This window comes from Haliotis cracherodii, unplaced genomic scaffold, assembly GCF_022045235.1.
Source record: "Haliotis cracherodii isolate W230 unplaced genomic scaffold, xgHalCrac1.p SCAF_6, whole genome shotgun sequence".
In the NCBI taxonomy this organism is placed as follows: Eukaryota; Metazoa; Mollusca; class Gastropoda; order Lepetellida; family Haliotidae; genus Haliotis; species Haliotis cracherodii.
In genome coordinates, this window is record NW_027266319.1 from 36187267 (window position 1) to 36205745 (window position 18479).

Genomic DNA, 18479 nt, shown 5'->3' on the forward strand with positions numbered 1-18479 from the left:
GAGTTTTGTCGCTATTTCTTTTATAAAAGTGACGCTTAGGTGTAGTGACGTCACTGTGTGACTTCCACTGGATATTTGTCGAAACCGGTAAATTTAGCAAACCACGTCTCTGACACGCCTAAGGGGCGCAACTCTGCACAATGGTTTGCGTCGCCTTATACAACTGAGCTCCACGTGCCTCGCAAGTGCAGCTGCAGGTACTCAAATTAGACGTTTTCTTTCTTTTTTCTTCTGCAATATCTTTTGTTACACAGATGCGAGGACAATGATATTTCTACTTTGTTCCCGCTGTGGGAGAGAGTATAAAACGCTACATGAATGGAATTAGGGCAAAGTTCCCTCGAACATGAAAAGCCAAACTTAAAAATAAAAAATTGTCATGCGTAATTGTATGCATTATTCACTTTTACCGAGTGTCCAATGTGTGAACAACGCTGCAGAAAGTCGTGACCAGTCGTGCAACAAACAAACAAAAAGTAAAATGTTCATGACAACCTATCGATCGCCAACTTTAAGCAATTATGCTGTTCTGTTAGCTGTTGATGAATAAACAAAAGTTAGTCCTCTCACTAATTACCTTTATTTTCTTCACTAACATGTAAGCGCACCATAAATTAAGTTAAGATGAACAAAACGTGTACACCGTATGGTGAGCAACCACAACAGCTTTTAAGGTCACGTTAACTTGCAATAACGTACGACAGATTAGTCTTTGCTGAGAGAATTATATCATTAACGGATCTTTAGTTGGAATTTTGGGGTGGAATAGGTCCGCAGTACACCATGCTGGTGTGAACTAACTGACAATGAGGATCGGATGGTTACAAAGTGTGTCCATCCAATCAACCACTGGTTACTCCATTACAAACGTGCCTGGTGTTACACCTGGATTAGTGTTGGCGATGACGTTAAACATCCTCCATTCACTCACTAACTCACCCAGATAAGTTTGGAAATAAGCTAAACGTCACGTGGTGGTGGTCTACTGCAAGCGGACTAATCAGGGCTATCAAACATGCAGTCATTCATAGCTTTGTACATAAATTAAGGAATGAATGAATAAACAACATAACAATATAAATATTTCGTTTTTAATGATTTTATTACAAGGTACACACGGTTATTATCTATCGTGAAGATGTCCGATTTTCGATCACAAATCACTTAATATCGTTAATCCGACATACTCGTTAATCCGACACAATCATGTGCAACCAACGATGTCGGATTAACGAGACTTGACTCCACTCAACTGAGAGACACATAAAATACGACTGGAATAATGACCTGTTGTAGCCGTGGTACTAGTAGCACCCTTGAAGCAGTGCTATAGCTTTAAGACCAAGACTTACATTCCGATTGGTTCCAATTGAGAATGATAAATTGCAAAATAACTCAAAATTAGGAATAGTCTATCAAATGTCAATACGGAACACGGCAATGAATACCCTGTACCCAACAATATCTGCTATTTGTAATTCTTATTCCCTTTACTGGAAAAAAAGTTGTTTAAGAAACTATCATGTTATGGTGTGTACAATTTGACATCTTGAACGTCGGGAAACGCTTAGATCTTGTTATAGTGGGGACAAAACCAGCACGGGCCATCTGGGTAATAACTATATCACGTGACACCATGCTGAGTTCAAGAGGTCAAATTGTAAACGGAGACCAATGGAACATACGTTGAGCACCTCCATTAGCAGCCTCATTCCCGGCATCCACTCCACCGAGCAGGAAGCAACATGTAAGTTCATCTGTTCGAATAACAATTCAATGAATTTAAGAATGGTCACTGAGAACAAGAATGCGCGTGTTTGCTAAACAAACATTGTATGTAAATAAATAATAGTCCCCGCCATGATGACATAAAGAAATCATTACATTAACGTGCGTGTGTGCCCTAAAGGAATTTGTCTTTGACGTTATATATTTACATTCTGTAATGGTGTGACATACGTGTGGATTACTTTGTACAATCGGACCCACTATTGATATGACGCTCTGGAGGACCATCACAGAAGGCAATTATCGTTTCAGAAACATGGGACCTAAGGGATAGTGTGACATAATTATACCATAACACACCATGAAGATCATCAGGAACAATAGGTTTTGTGGATTACTTTTTTAAATGGATTGCCATACATGTGGATTACTAGACCTTTTAAAATGGTATGCCACACTTGTGGATTATTTTTGATAAGGGTATGCCATACACATGTATTACCTTTTATAATGGAATACCATGCACACGGATTATTTGTGTATGTGGATGACTTTCTATGATGGTATGCCACACACGTGGATTATTTTTTATGATGGGATGCCATACACGTGGATTACTTTTTATGATGACATGCCATACACGTGGATTACCTTTGATAATGGTATACCATATATTGGGATTACTTTCTATGATGGTATGCCACACACGTGGATTATTTTTATGATGGCATGCCATACAAGTGGATTACGTTTTATGATGGCATGCCATACACGTGGATTACTTTTTATGACGGTATGCCACACATGTGGATTAATTTTTATGACGGTAGGCCACACACGTGGATTACTTTTTATGATGGTATGCAACACACGTGGATTCCTTTTATGATGATATGCCACACACGTGGATTACATTTTATGATGGTATGCCATACACGTGGATTACCTTTGGTAGTGGCATGCCATACATGTTGAATACCTTTAATAATGGTATGCCATGATATATTAGGATTACTTACTATGATGGTATGCCACACACGTTGATTACTTTTTATGATGGCATGCCATACACGTGGATTACCTTTGGTAGTGGCATGCCATACATGTTGAATACCTTTAATAATGGTATGCCATGATATATTAGGATTACTTACTATGATGGTATGCCACATACGTGGATTACTTTTTATGATGGCATGCCATACACGTGGATTACCTTTGGTAGTGGTATGCCATACATGTTGAATACCTTTAATAATGGTATGCCATACATGTGGATTACTTTTGAAAATGATATAACATACATGGGGATCAGTTTGCTTTATTTGTTTTAGTGACAAAACAAGAGGAATTATTTCAACTTTGCAACAGTCAACTCTCCTTTTCATGTGGAGCAATATTCTAGCAGCTCCAGCCTTTGGAGTCTATGTGTTGAGGTACGCCCGAGCATGTTTTTTTCTGCATTTCAACGAGCGTCAAATGGTTCTTGCTCGTGGTTTGTTTGATCAGGGTGACACTATTCAAACCCTTGGTACAGTTTTCAAAAAGTAATATTGTAGAGACATGTGAATGACATTTTAAATTTGACGTATCAGTGAAAAGAATTAAGTCCGACGCAATTCTCTATTTTGACTTGTGCCATATGTTCCAATGTGTTTTCTGGTGAACAGTTTACACGCCTTTGCATGTGTTTGTGACAGGTGGGCCAGTGGAGCAGGATAAGTTTACACTATCGCAAACACCTAGTGTCACCTCTATTTGATCGGATAATGGAGATTTCTTGTGATTATGAAATGGGTCTTGTCGCTTTATCTTTATAATGGTATGCCATGCATGGTGATTACTTAATGGTGCAGGTATCTATTCCATAGATTTCGTGCCGAAGTGCCATATTTTTCGTCTTTTTCAGTCGTATTCATAAATTTGCATTCAATGCAATGTAAAACGAACACTGTCTCAAAGCCTAACTGACTCTTCCCTCTAAATGTCTCTGTGAGTGAGTCAGTATGCTTTTACGTCGCTTTTAGCAACATTCCAGCAATATCACGCTGGGTACACACATTTTACCCATGTCGGTAAAACAACTTTTCGGTCTTCGGCGTGACGAGCGAACGCTTTTACCCCTAGGCTACCCGACCGCACCCAAAAGCCTCTGCGAAGTACAAGTCAAACAAACAGTAGTTTTATGATAACTACAGTTGGGAAACAAATTATAGAGTAATTTCCGACATGTCTGGTAAACTTGTTCTATAGCAGTGACTTCAAAGAACGCACAGATAACTGCCTGACTTTTTAAGATCTTATGAGAAAATACTGTGTAAATGTGCCGGGGTCTGATCCTTGATAAATCAATACCTTACCTATTTAATCAACACATCGCACATCAAGGAATGGTTTTCAACTGGATGTTTTTGAACGGGTACAATCTTCCCTGTATTTCATGTTACCCACGAAAATGAAGATAGTGATGCCTCATTCGATTGAACTATTTGAGATGGTAATAACTTTTATTTAACTACTTGAACTGCAAATCCCGAAAGTTAATTATGTAGGATGGAACACTGATTACCTGACAATACCCACTTTCCTGCCCAATGTGTAAAGGGATGACTGACATGTATTATGATCTCTGGGGCGATGGGGTAGCCTGATGGTTAAAGCGTTCGCTCGTCATGTCGATGACCCGTTCGATTCCTCACATGGGTAGAATGTCTGAAGCTAATTTCTGGTGTTTCCTGCCGGAATATTGCTGGAATATTGCTAAAAGCGGCGCAAAACCATATTCACTCACTTTGACGATCTCGACAGAAGGAATGTCTCATTATTTCAAGTGACAATCTGTGAAGGAAGGCCTTACATATGTGGCAATCTGTCATGGAAGGCCTTACATATGTGACAATCTGTCATGGAAGGCCTTACATATGTGACAATCTGTCATGGAAGGCCTTACATATGTGACATTCTGTCATGGAAGGCCTTACATATGTGACAATCTGTCATGGAAGGCCTTACATATGTGACAATCTGTCATGGAAGGCCTTACATATGTGACAAGTTGTCAAGGGAGGCCTTGCATCCTTACATATGTGGCGATATGTCAAGGAAGGCGTTCCATATGTAACGAATTGTCAAGGAAGGCCTTACATATGTGCCAATCTGTCATGGAAGGCCTTACATATGTGGCAATCTGTCGTGGAAGGCCTTACATATGTGACAATCTGTCATGGAAGGCCTTACATATGTGACAATCTGTCATGGAAGGCCTTACATATGTGACAATCTGTCATGGAAGGCCTTACATATGTGACAAGTTGTCAAGGGAGGCCTTGCATCCTTACATATGTGACAATCTGTCAAGGAAGACCTTACATATGTGACGATCTGTCAAGAAAGACCTTATATATGTGGCGATCTGTCAAGGAAGGCCTTTCGTATGTGACAATCTGTCAAGGAAGGCCTTACATATGTGACGCTCTCAATGTGACACATGTGACACGATACCTAACTAAACACGATAACGAAATAACACCCATCCCAACTCTGACCACATCAATAGCAGTCCAACTACATACAAACTCCATATAATCCCCCTTTCTCGCGGTGATGATGCCATGTATTACCTACTAAGTAAAACCGTCTTGCGATAGTGTTTCAGCCCCGAGGGGTGTACAAAAGCACATTCTGAAGTAGGATTTGTGCCAGTATATCCGTATTTTGGAGGCGTTAGCTAGCGCAGGGGCGATGCAATCGAGTGATAATACGCACCTCATTAGACCAATGCACTGCGTTCCGGTTTTAGATGGAAAGATGACCCGTGGGCCAGTAATAGTCTTAGCCTGCTCTGATAGCTGGGGATACTCAGACAAGATCATGGGAATCCGAACTGCCCAACAAATTACAGTTCTTTATGAAGACCTTTCTTATATTCGAAGAACCCACGTATAGGGTTCGTACCCCACTATTATACAGATTTAAGTTAGCAAATATGAGGTTGGCAGAGCTCGGAATTAAAGTTGGTAAATGTCTAGACATTATTGTAGTTGCTGTATAAAGAATGTTTCAGACACACTCATACACACACAGAGACACAGATACAGACACACACACACACACACACACACATACACACACACATACACGCACAGAGACATACACACACATACACACACAGAGACAGACACACACACAGACAGACACACACACATACACACACAGAGACACAGACACACACACACACACAGACAGACACACACACACATACACACACACACACACACAGGGAGAATAGGAGACAGGTACAAAAAGTGTTGACAGACAGGAGCAAGTCAGGCAATCATATGTTTCATTATCAAAACTATTGACAATAACAATTCTAAACTCCCCCAAAGTACAAATATATATACAGTATAGTTTTGCGTCGAAGAAGAAACACATGTACAGTTATTGTAACTTCATTCTTGAACAGACATAGATCAACAACGTCAATATCTAAAGAGATGAAATAAAAATATCCAACAACTCCAACGTTTCCGTTTTGATATTAACAATCATAACATCAAAGATAACATATGTGATTAACAACTTCACATGTATTTATCTATATTAATTACTCGATTAATAGGTACTGGCTATTAATGAAATAATAATAAAACCTTCCTATTGTATAGTAAAGAATACAAAGAGTGCTCACAAAGTCATACCTGTTTCTTATCCTGATGTCACTTCACCTTCTCGACGACTGTCGTGTACCACGGCTCAACAGCTACTGTGCTTCGATCTCTTTTCTTGCAGTTGTTGCCGATAAACTCGTAGGCGATACCCCACGTGAAAATCAATCCAATAGCATCGGAAAATATTGGGTTAAGCCCCATTAATTATTACTTTTGAGAAACTACATTAACAGTCGATAACCTGTTTGTTTAAGAATGAAATGTTGTCCCGAGTTCTATTGGTTTGTGCTACAGGAGAACCTTGATATGGTCGCTCGCTGTCCGTGATGGGATGGGGCCTTTGACGTTGGCTACAGAGTTACCGAGAGGGAGGCGTGCTTAATTCATCACCTACAGTTATACATCAGCCATTCGGATGCAGAATATATTTACACAGTTACATTTACAGTGGATGGAAAACAAGATAACAATATTAACGCTCACAATCGCGATTCAATCCACACGTTTTATTTTGCTTGCAATATCTTGATAATTCCCAAGTTATGAAAGTATTTATTTTGTTTCAAAGGTCGTGTCAAAATGTTGATGAATGTGATAGTAAATCGTTATCTGAGACATTTTCGACATTGAGAAGAGACATATCCTCAGGCTTGGATTTAAATATTTAATCACCCTTTTAAGATGCGTTTCAGCCAATTGATTTATGAAACAACAGCACAGCATGTGTATGATCGCGTAGGTAGGATGTTACACGTTCTGTAGGATTTAACATCTTTCACATATATGGAAAACCAATTCGAGTCTCACAAAGCCATTTCCAGACTGTATTAAGACATATTATGTGACAATATTTGGATGTTTATACTTGATCATGCTTCGTTAAGAAGCAATATAACTGAAACTTGAAAGCCCGAAGTGTTTCTTAATTTATGAAGAAACAAAACTTCTCTGGTGTCATTCTTCGATTTAATAACAAAACAATTTCGGCTTGTAGCACGTTTTCGCTGAAATGGTTAATGCTTGTGGAAACTAGGCCCCGCACGGGGTGTACGAGTTATCTCTTGAGGCAGTCTTTCCGTAGAAGAATACTTAAATGCGAGGTCATCAAAATAATGCTGATGGCTATTGGGTGACCAACTGTCCTTTTCTAGTTGAGGCCCGGGAGCACACAGCACACAGAAAACATACCCCGGCAGCGTTGTCCGCATATACATGTACCAGCTAATCATCCTGCCATTCCATTATAACGGCACCGAAACAAAACGTTCAAGCTCTCTTATTTGCTTTTTCTTTCGCTGGTCATGAACGAATATTCATCAAACAAGATTCCCATATTTCAAACTTAATATTTGCAAAATCTGCAATTTTACCATAATCTTGCATTAGTTAAAAACTCCTTTATAATCAGGTTAGGTACTCTCCGTAACGATGGGGCACAGGTGGCCCAGTCGTCTAAAGTGCCGCGATTCGCTGTGCGGAGTTGCGTCCCTTGGGCACTCCAGAAACCTATGATTGTGGGTTCGAATCCCTGTTCGCCCCAATTATGTTTGTCAGCACCATACCCGTGCTAGTGGGTTTCACCGAAGTGGAAAACGTCTTAGACCTGCATCACTTCGGGCTTTCCTCCCACATTAAGCTGACACGCTGTGATATAACTGGAATAATGTTAAAAGCGGCGTTAAACCCAACTCACTCACTCACTCACTCACTCACTCACTCACTCACTCACTCCGTGATAATGCTTCTGCATTCTGACAACATCTAAATATAGGCGACATGAGAATGATAACCTTGACCTGTGTTAGCGAATACAGATTGCACACAGACATGGCCCCGTTCGACAAAACAACCTTAGCCAAGGCTAACCTTAACCACTAAGGTTAGAATTAAGTCAACCTTAATCTAAAGTCACACTTGTCTCACATAGCAACCTTGTCTCGTCCTAACTCCAGAAACCTGAGCGGTCGTAAGGCACCATTTGGCACCATCTGGTGAAACCATTAATCGACACAGCAAAAAAAGTGTAGGTTTCCGTTCTCCGGAAACCTTCCGGAAACCTACCGGATACCTTTCCACTTTGGATCCGGCCAGGATACCTTCCGGAAACGTTCCGGAAACCTTCAGTACCCTTCAATTTTCTTCGTAATTTTCAGATATTTATTTTATATGTTTCACACTTAATTGAACAAAATGCACCCCCCAAATTTTGACATTTTTTTTAAGGTTTCCGGAAGGTATCCGGAAGGTATCCGGGCCGGATGCAAAGTGGGAAGGTTTCCGGAAGGTTTCCGGAGAACGGAAACCTACACTTCTTTTGCTGTGCGATATCCTGTTAACAACACGAAAGTTCAGGATTTTGTTGCCTATTTCTAACACAACTTTTTAGACCTGGTCTACTGCAATTTCAAAACATGAACGGCTACGAAACTATCGCTATCTTCCACCACATTGTAACCTATCTATTTTAAATGTATGTCTACGCGTTGTTTGATAGGTAAACACACTGCAGAATTCTGGCTAAAAAAGGTGATAACAAGTTAGAACAGTTCCCCTTCAACTAGACTAAAATATGAATCCAACTTCGGACAAAAATCTTAAAATGAACAGACACATGCCTCGATAGTTTATCTGAATAATCATCATGCGCTTTTTGAATGTGTTAATTTGTATCTCAGCAGATCGGGGGGTGGGGATTCTCAAACACGGGTGGCAGTGCACAATACCTGGCATCCAAAAGCAAATACATGTATTAGAGAGATATTGTGACGGGTCGAAACTAAAGGTAAATATGGATAAAACTAAAGTTGTAGTTTTTAGAAATGGTGGTAACGGTGTCTAGCAAAGAAAAATGGCATCAGAGAGTTGCTCCATTTTATAAATACTTGGATGTGTGTTTTACAAGTAGATTAACTTGGTCAAAGAATGCACATTAATTACATTTCATTGCAAGCCATGAAAGTTTTGTTGGCATATTAAAAAGTCTTAGAGTTTTGGACAATATCATATTTGATGTTTACTTTAAAATATTTGATACAAAAATAATCCTGACTTTACAGTATGGATCAGAAATTTGGGACCTAGAAACCTTGATTGTTATGGAAAAGATACACTTTATGTACGTAAAAAGTTCTTGGGTGTAAAATCTTGCACAGAAAACGCAAGGGATATGGTGAACGCGGAAGGTTTCCCAAGTCTATCTATAGTTAATTAAGTTATTGAATCTGCCATCTTCAAGTTACCCAAGAAAATGTTATAATATGATGTTTCTCTACGACAGCCATAGGAAACTAAACTGGGCATCAAAGTTAAAAACATGTTACACGAATGAGGATATGGTTATGTTTGGTTACAGCGACATGTAGATATGCCACAGCATTTCTTCTCCCGTTTGATACAGACATTAAAATATATGTACATCCCAAAATGGCATGGTTCCTTGTCAAGTTCTAGAAAAGCAAATTACTACACTAGATATAAGACTAATACAACATTAGAACCTTAAAGTGTAAATTTACGTAAGTTTACAGACCCGTGAAGATCCGGGATAGAATAGGACTTGAGTAACCTATGCTTGCCGTAAAAGACGACTATGCTTGTCGTAAAAGGCGACTAACGGGATCGGGTAGTCAGGCTCGCTGACTTGGTTGATGCATGTCATCGATCCCAATCGTGGATAGATGTTCATGATGTCAATCTCGGGATTGTCTGGTCCAGACTCGATTATTTACAGATCGCCGTCATACAGCTGGAATATTGCTGAGTGTGGCGTTAAACAACTAACAAACACACATAAGTTTAGAACAGCTCTTTCTCGATTTCTCACATGATCAATTCATTACAACTGACAGATGTGTTGGTATTGCAAGATAACATAGACTTTGTAGGATTTGAAAAACTGTTTTCCTTAAGTTTGTCATGTGGGATTGCAGTGTATAAAGTTGAAAAATCAAATGTTTTTGACATAATTTAACTTTGAGACAGGGATTTGATGGTACATTTGCTTAACTCAGCAATTTTTCACTCTTTGTACAATTTTTATGGAGCTTTGGAATCCAGTACAAAAGAGGGATGGACATGTCTTCAGGTTTTAGAGTCAACCCAAAAGTTATGAACACACAATGCCATTTATTTTAGAAAGAGGTCAAATGTAACATAAGTTATATTTTGGATAAAACTTTCTGAGGAAAGTACAGATTCTCATGGTGGCTGAGTTGGTTAGATAGCTGACTTTGTGTGCTTGCGACTAGATGACTCACTCTGGCAGTGTGGGTTCTAATCCCGGACGGGACTCAAGCCAAACAAGTACGAGAATCTGTACTTTACTCAGAAAGTGTTATCCCAAATATACCATTTGCTACATGTCAAAAGTTGATGGTACAAGGCAAGTGCTGACCAGAACAACCACATACAAATACAAGTCAAGCTTACATCGGAAACCGGACTAAGGACGTTTATTTCTACCTATGTTCATATATCATGTAGGGGGCACGGGTGGCCCAGTCGTCTAAGCCGCCGCTGCGCAGATTTGCGTCCCTTGAAACCTATGATTGTGGGTTCGAATCGCGGTTCGCCCCGATTATGTATCTAGGTTTGTCAGCACCATACCGTGCTCGTTGGTTTCACCGAAGTGGTAAACGTCCGAGACCTGCATCACTTCGGGCTTTCCTTCCACATTAAGCTGACACGCCGTGACATAACTGGAAGATTGTTGGGCTATAAACCCAACTCACTCACTCATATATCATGTGCATATGTACTCATTTCGTCTTGTGGAGGTTTGATTCAGTTGCTAGGGGATGGGACAACATCAGTACATTCACACGGCGCCACAGGGTATAGCTTTCGGTTATTTAAGAGTAGACAGCATTAATAGGGTTATTTCTGCCCTAAAATTGATCAATTGTCATATGTCTGTAACATTAAGGAGAGCAGATGAAATAAGTTAGGGATACAACGCCTACCACTGTATTGGCAGACCACATTTCCCACTCTGGTATTTAATATAATGGCGTATATTGACGTGACCACCGCAGATTGCCCTCATTATGATTCTAAACGTCCTTCGACATACTAAATATGGCGGAATTAAAAAACAATTCTTCCATATTAACTTGGCTTTCTTGTTTCCTAAATTGAATCACATAGTTATTGCGTGCTTGTAGTTTTGTTCTGTTAGAATTGTTCCGGTTATATCACAGCGACCTGTAAGTACCCCGGGGGAGGAGACACCGGTGGGGGAGATGAGCCCGGGGTACTGGGGCATGACGTCACACAACCATCCCAGTCGCCGAGCCTAACCACCCGACCTAAATCGGTAGCCTCTTACGATGTATAAAGTGGTGTTGATCTATTCTAACAGTGGTAAACCACTAGGTGCCTGTTACGATGTATAAAGTGGTGTTGATCTATTCTAACAGTGGTAAACCACTAGGTGCCTGTTACGATGTATAAAGTGGTGGTGATCTCTTCTAACAGTGGTAAACCACAAGGTGCCTGTTACGATGTATAAAGTGGTGTTGATCTGTTCTAACAGTGGTAAACCACAAGGTGCCTGTTACGATGTATAAAGTGGTGGTGATCTGTTCTAACAGTGGTAAACCACAAGGTGCCTCTTACTATGTATAAAGTGGTGTTGATCTATTCTAACAGTGGTAAACCACAAGTTGCCTCTTACTGTGTATAAAGTGGTGTTGATCTATTCTAACAATGGTAAACCACAAGTTGCCTCTTACTGTGTATAAAGTGGTGGTGATCTGTTCTAACAGTGGTAAACCACAAGGTGCCTCGTACTATGTATAAAGTGGTGTTGATCTATTCTAACAGTGGTAAACCACAAGGTGCCTGTTACGATGTATAAAGTGGTGTTGATCTATTCTAACAGTGGTAAACCACAAGTTGCCTCTTACTGTGTATAAAGTGGTGTTGATCTATTCTAACAGTGGTAAACCACAAGGTGCCTCGTACTGTGTATAAAGTGGTGTTGATCTATTCTAACAGTGGTAAACCACAAGTTGCCTCGTACTATGTATAAAGTGGTGTTGATCTATTCTAACAGTGGTAAACCACAAGGTGCCTGTTACGATGTATAAAGTGGTGTTGATCTATTCTAACAGTGGTAAACCACAAGTTGCCTCGTACTATGTATAAAGTGGTGTTGATCTATTCTAACAGTGGTAAACCGCAAGGTGCCTGTTACGATGTATAAAGTGGTGTTGATCTATTCTTACAATGGTAAACCACAAGGTGCCACTTACGATGTATAAAGTGGTGGTGATCTAGTCTAATAGCGGGAACGGCAAGGTTAGAAAGGTACGGGTTTGTAGCAATAAGTAAATTATTGAATAATTGGCCTTAAGTGTATGGCCACTAATTGTATCATGCGCCATGGTTGGTACATTATGTTTGCAATGGTTTTCATCACTGCTTATGTACAATTCTAGTGATTTTCCTAAATTAGATAGACATGACACAATGGACTCCTCTATCGATATGGATTGTATTCCCCTAGTGTCTAAGTGTAAATATGTCAGCAGGAGTCGCTTAAAGCAATAACCATGAACCGACCATGGCGCATGATACAATAAGTGGTCATACACTTAAGGCCAATTATTTAATAATTTAATTATTGCTACAAACTTAAAGAGACAATGTATTACTAAATTACATGAATGGTGTCTGGGATACATAAATTATCCCAAGTGCATTAATAACGTACGTCGAATGTGACATTGTCGCTTCAGAGTGCTAATTCTGTCTTGGAATAATGTTTAAAGATTATGGAGAGGAACGGCCTAATTCATCTCACAACAGTAGTGTATATGGTCAGATTCTCATTGGCTGAAGAAGAATGTGTCCCCACTAGGTCAGACATCACATACGAAATGAATTTCCGTACAGACTCGTATCAGATTACACATTTCTCAATATGCACCAGTCACATAAATCTGCTCAAGCTTTGATGTTCCTTCTGTTGTCAGAACCAAAAAATGTACAACTTCTCCAGACATGATGTCAGTTGATGTTTCGTGAAAAATATAGCCAAAGGAAAAAACACAGGATAAGACAGTATGTAAAGATAAGAAACTATCACTAGATAAAAAATCATTAATGCACACATTTGTAAGAGAATGGGGTTTTCTTTAAAGGGAAGCATAAGAGCAGAAAAAAAACATAGACGAGAAAGCCATGTCCTCACTCAAACAGCGGCTTCACATCGTTTCTTGTATTATGCTGTCCCAGTCGGAATTGGTATTCGTCATTAAATCCAGTAAATGTAGTACTAACAACGCGAGTTATTTTGAGATCAAGCAATTAACTTCATCCATGTTATAAATAAAGGGAATCCGGTTTTTCGCTATACCTAGTTTATCATATAGCTCGATGGGGAGGTTTCGGTTACAAATGATGTGTCAGCGTTTATATTCCTGGAGATCGATTGCATTAACGTTCTCCACAGCAATTGCTTATAACCGCTCATTCTAGCTTGCCACTAGTATCTGTCTTCAAACGTAGCTCTATCTTGACGTAACAGTATTGTTAACATATTACCTATCTTTATGCGTTGCTCTATCTCGACGTAACAGGATTGTTAACATATTACCTGTCTTTCAAACGTCCCTCTCTATCTTGACGTAACAGTATTGTTAACATATTACCTGTCTTTCAAACGTCTCTCTCTCTATCTTGACGTACCTGTATTGTTAACATAGAAACTTTCTTTCAAATGCCACTCTCTATCTTGACGTAACAGTATTGTTAACATAGAACCTGTCTTTCAAACGCCCCTCTCTGTCTTGAGGTAACAGTATTGTTGACATATTACCTATCTTCAAACGTAGCTCTATCTTGACGTTACTGTATTGATGACATAGTACCTGTCTTCAAACGTCCCTCTCTGTCTTGACGTTACTGTATTGTTGACATAGTACCTGTCTTCAAACGTAGCTCTATCTTGACGTTACTGTATTGTTGGCATATTACCTGTCTTCAAACGTAGCTCTATCTTGACGTAACAGTATTGTTAACATATTACCTGTCTTTCAAACGCCTCTCTCCCTATCTTGACGTAACAGGATTGTTAACATATTACCTGTCTTTCAAACGCCACTCTTTATCTTGACGTACCTGTATTGCCAACATAGTACCTGTCTTTCAAACGTCCCTCTCTATCTTGACGTTACAGTATTGTTAACATAGTACCTGTCTTTCAAACTCCACTCTCTATCTTGATATACCTGTATTGTCAACATAGAACCATGGGTACTGTGTGTGAAGCCCATTTCTGGTGTCCCCCGCCGTGATATTGCTGGAATAATGCTAATAGCGTCGTAAAGCCATACGCACTCACTCACTCACTCAAACGTCTCTGTCTCACTCCCCGGGGACTAAAAGAAACGATTTATGTTTTATGTCAGGATCTCGCTTTCCTGTTAATAATGACTTTCTAAAATGACATCAGTGGAGTTGTTATCTCAAGTGTATGTATAGAACCAGTTTTGCGTTATTAGTGAAGGTGCAACCTCTATCAGACACGTTCCACCACTTGCCTATCAGAGGGATCGACTGCTGGACGAAAGCCGCGCTACCTGGATAAAGATGTTCAGAACACAGCAGGGACATTGTCGCAATGCTATATGAGCCGTCGCATTAACAGAATAATGTATAAGGAGCGTGTCATTACAGATGGTATGGTCCGAGTGAAGTCTTTGCAGGGGACATTAAACGTTAATGCTACTCTGGACAATTAACCCGTATGTCCGAGTGTCGTGTGGACAATATTTCTCCAAAACAATGTACATGGTCATCTGTTACTAATCATGTCAGGTTTGTGAGACCACCCCATTGCCAATATCAATCCGTGTGTGTGTATATCGATGGTAAAATAGTCTTCTACATCATGTAATCAATGAGAATCTATTTGAGCTTATGTTCATGATGTCTATAACAAATACAGGACAAGCAACGCGCTTAGGTTTGTGTTTTGGAAAAAAAATACATTTCTTACAGTGTATTAATCGCGTTGAAGGTTGTAGATTTGGGAATAAATGAAAGAGTAGTTCGGTCGCAACGTTTCACCAATCAAATTGCTTAATCAACCCTATCTCTCTCCCATTTTGTTATTGATAAGAAATATGCATTAATTGGTTTCGAGACACATGTAACATATCCGCAAAGTTATCATCTTTTCGAAACTAGTCAAGACACCAAGTGAGGGAGGGTGAATGAGTGATCCTGTCACGCAAAAGGGAGGTAAGTCAGCAAAGCGTATTGCAGCGCTTTAAACGATTGTCCATCAGTGCTCATGCACGCTCTTTCTCAGCCATGGTTGTATATTTAAGATGCATGACCATAGTCAAATTCATGTCGAGTCCCCGCCATAATATTGCTGGAATATTGCTAAAAGCGGCGTAAAAGCATACTCATTCACTCAGGTCCAGTTAATTGCAGATTCGACGGAGACGCAGTTTCGCCCTACTTGACGGCCATAGCGTTTATTTACACGCCATTATTTACCTCGGAACACTTTTTTATGATAATTTTTATCATTGTTTTAATTTACAATATTCACTGCACAATATTGTGTTCTCTGTCGAGAATGCAGCACACACTGTAACAAAATCCACTGTGTTGCAAAACGAACTTATTTCTTAAACGTGTTTTCACTATTTATAAGCAGCAGGATCACTGTACTTGTGAACAGAAGACGTAACTCAGATTTAACACTGTGACATCGTTTTAAGTTCCAAGAAATCGGTAAATGCGCTAACGTGTCACTGGTCCTCCGCGTCTGGTTGTTTTACGACCATCATGGCATGACAGTACTGCTGTGCGACGTCAGGTAACAAACACACACTTGCTTTTTCATACATGATGATGAATGCTATCACTTGACTGTCTGGAAAAGATTCGATTGTTTAGAGGCCACTGTCGTATGGCGGGAGTACTGCTGTGCTGCCCTAGGAAACAAACGCTTACGTTTTTATGCAAATTTTGATTGGCGGGTCTACACCCCTTTCGCGAACACCTGGTGTCATCACTTATTTTTACAGCTTAATTACCTTTCACGCACAGTGGAATCTGGTTCGTGGGCTAATCGAGACTGGGCATTTTCTTGCAAATACGTGTTATATTCACACACTCTTGTTCCTGTATTTGTGATGCTTCATGAGACGTAATCCTTTATCGATTTATAGGAAATGTATTTGTTATTTCATTTTGTGCACAGCACGGAATGGAATTTTACACTTAGGCATTTTCCAAACATAAACTTGAAATCTGATTTTACCGTAACGGCAAATACTGCGTGGTCCACTCACTGGTGAGTGCATTGTATGACCATTGTATATGTAAGAATAATTTCGGTATACGCATGAACAAGGCCGACTTCATATCCATTTCAAAGGTGAAGTATCTTGTCTTCATTAAGGTGCGAAATTGATCCTCCCTGAGCGTGCGGGTTTTGTTAATGAGACTACACAGTCCACAGAGATGAAATCATCAGTGTGCGTTGATGCAGTGGATCCGAGAGACCATCGTGGCGCAGCACTGTTTAAAGGAGGCTTTGAGAAACGGAACCGTTACCGCTGTTAATATAAAGACCATGGTGTTAATAAGAACCGTTACCGCTGATAATATTACGACTATAGTACTAATACGACACCGTTACCGCTGTTAATATAAAGATTGTAGTATTAATAAGGAACCGTTACCGCTGTTAATTCGGAGACCATACTATTAATACGACACCGTTACCGCTGTTAATATTAAGATTGTAGTATTAATAAGGAACCGTTACCGCTGTTAATACGGAGACCATAGTATTAATACGAAACCGTTACTGATGTTAATATAAAGACTGTAGCATTAATAAGGAACCGTTTACGCTGATACTATTAAGACTATAATATTAATACGGAACCATTACCTCTGATAATGTGAAGGCTATAGTATTAATAAGGAACCGACACCTCTGATAATATAAAAAATGTAGTATCAATAAGGAACCGTTACTCCTGATAATGTGAATATAAAGGCTGTAGTATTAATAAGGAACCGTTTACGCTAACAATATGAAGACAATAGTATTAATAAGGAACCGTTACCTCTGATAATATAAAGACTGTAGTATTAATAAGGAACCGTTACCGCTGATAATGTGAAGACTATAGTATTAATACGGAACCGTTACCTCTGATAATGTGAAGACAAAAGTATTAATACAGAACCGTTACCGCTGATAATGTGAAGACTATAGTATTAATACGGAACCGTTACCTCTGATAATGTGAAGACTATAGTATTAATACGGAAACGTTACCTTTGATAACGTGAAGACTATAGTAATAATACAGAACCGTTACCTCTGATAATGTTAAGACTATAGTATTAACACAGAACCGTTACCTCTGATAATGTGAAGACTATAGTATTAATACGGAACCGTTACCTCTGATAATGTGAAGACTATAGTAATAATACAGAACCGTTACCTCTGATAATGTGAAGACAATAGTATTAATAAGGAACCGACACCTCTGATAATATAAAGACTGTAGTATCAATAAGGAACCGTTACTCCTGATAATGTGAATATAAAGGCTGTAGTATTAATAAGGAACCGTTTACGCTAACAATATGAAGACAATAGTATTAATAAGGAACCGTTACCTCTGATAATATAAAGACTGTAGTATTAATAAGGAACCGTTACCTTTGATAATGTGAAGACTATAGTATTAATACAGAACCGTTACCTCTGATAATGTGAAGACTATAGTATTAATACAGAACCGCTACCTCTGATAATGTGAAGACTATAGTATGAGTACAGAACCGCTACCTCTGATAATGTGAAGACTATAGTATGAGTACAGAACCGTTACCTCTGATAATGTGAAGACTATAGTATGAGTACAGAACCGTTACCTCTGATAATGTGAAGACTATAGTATGAGTACAGAACCGTTACCTCTGATAATGTGAAGACTATAGTATGAGTACAGAACCGTTACCTCTGATAATGTGAAGACTATAGTATGAGTACAGAACCGTTACCTCTGATAATGTGAAGACTATAGTATG

At 39.4% G+C, this 18479-nt stretch overlaps 1 protein-coding gene across 2 annotated transcripts in view; it reads right to left on the reverse strand.

Annotated features, from left to right (window-relative positions):
- Positions 1-18479, reverse strand: part of LOC139445197 (uncharacterized) — a 68718-nt gene that overhangs the window by 24761 nt on the left and 25478 nt on the right. Inside the window, exon 1 of one of the 2 annotated variants that reach the window (XM_071226325.1) lies at positions 6429-6668. The exons of the other annotated variant lie outside the window; for it this stretch is intronic. The gene's annotated coding sequence lies outside the window, so the exon portion shown is untranslated. Of the gene's footprint in view, positions 1-6428; positions 6669-18479 lie in introns of those variants that run through there. 2 annotated transcript variants of the gene reach the window in all.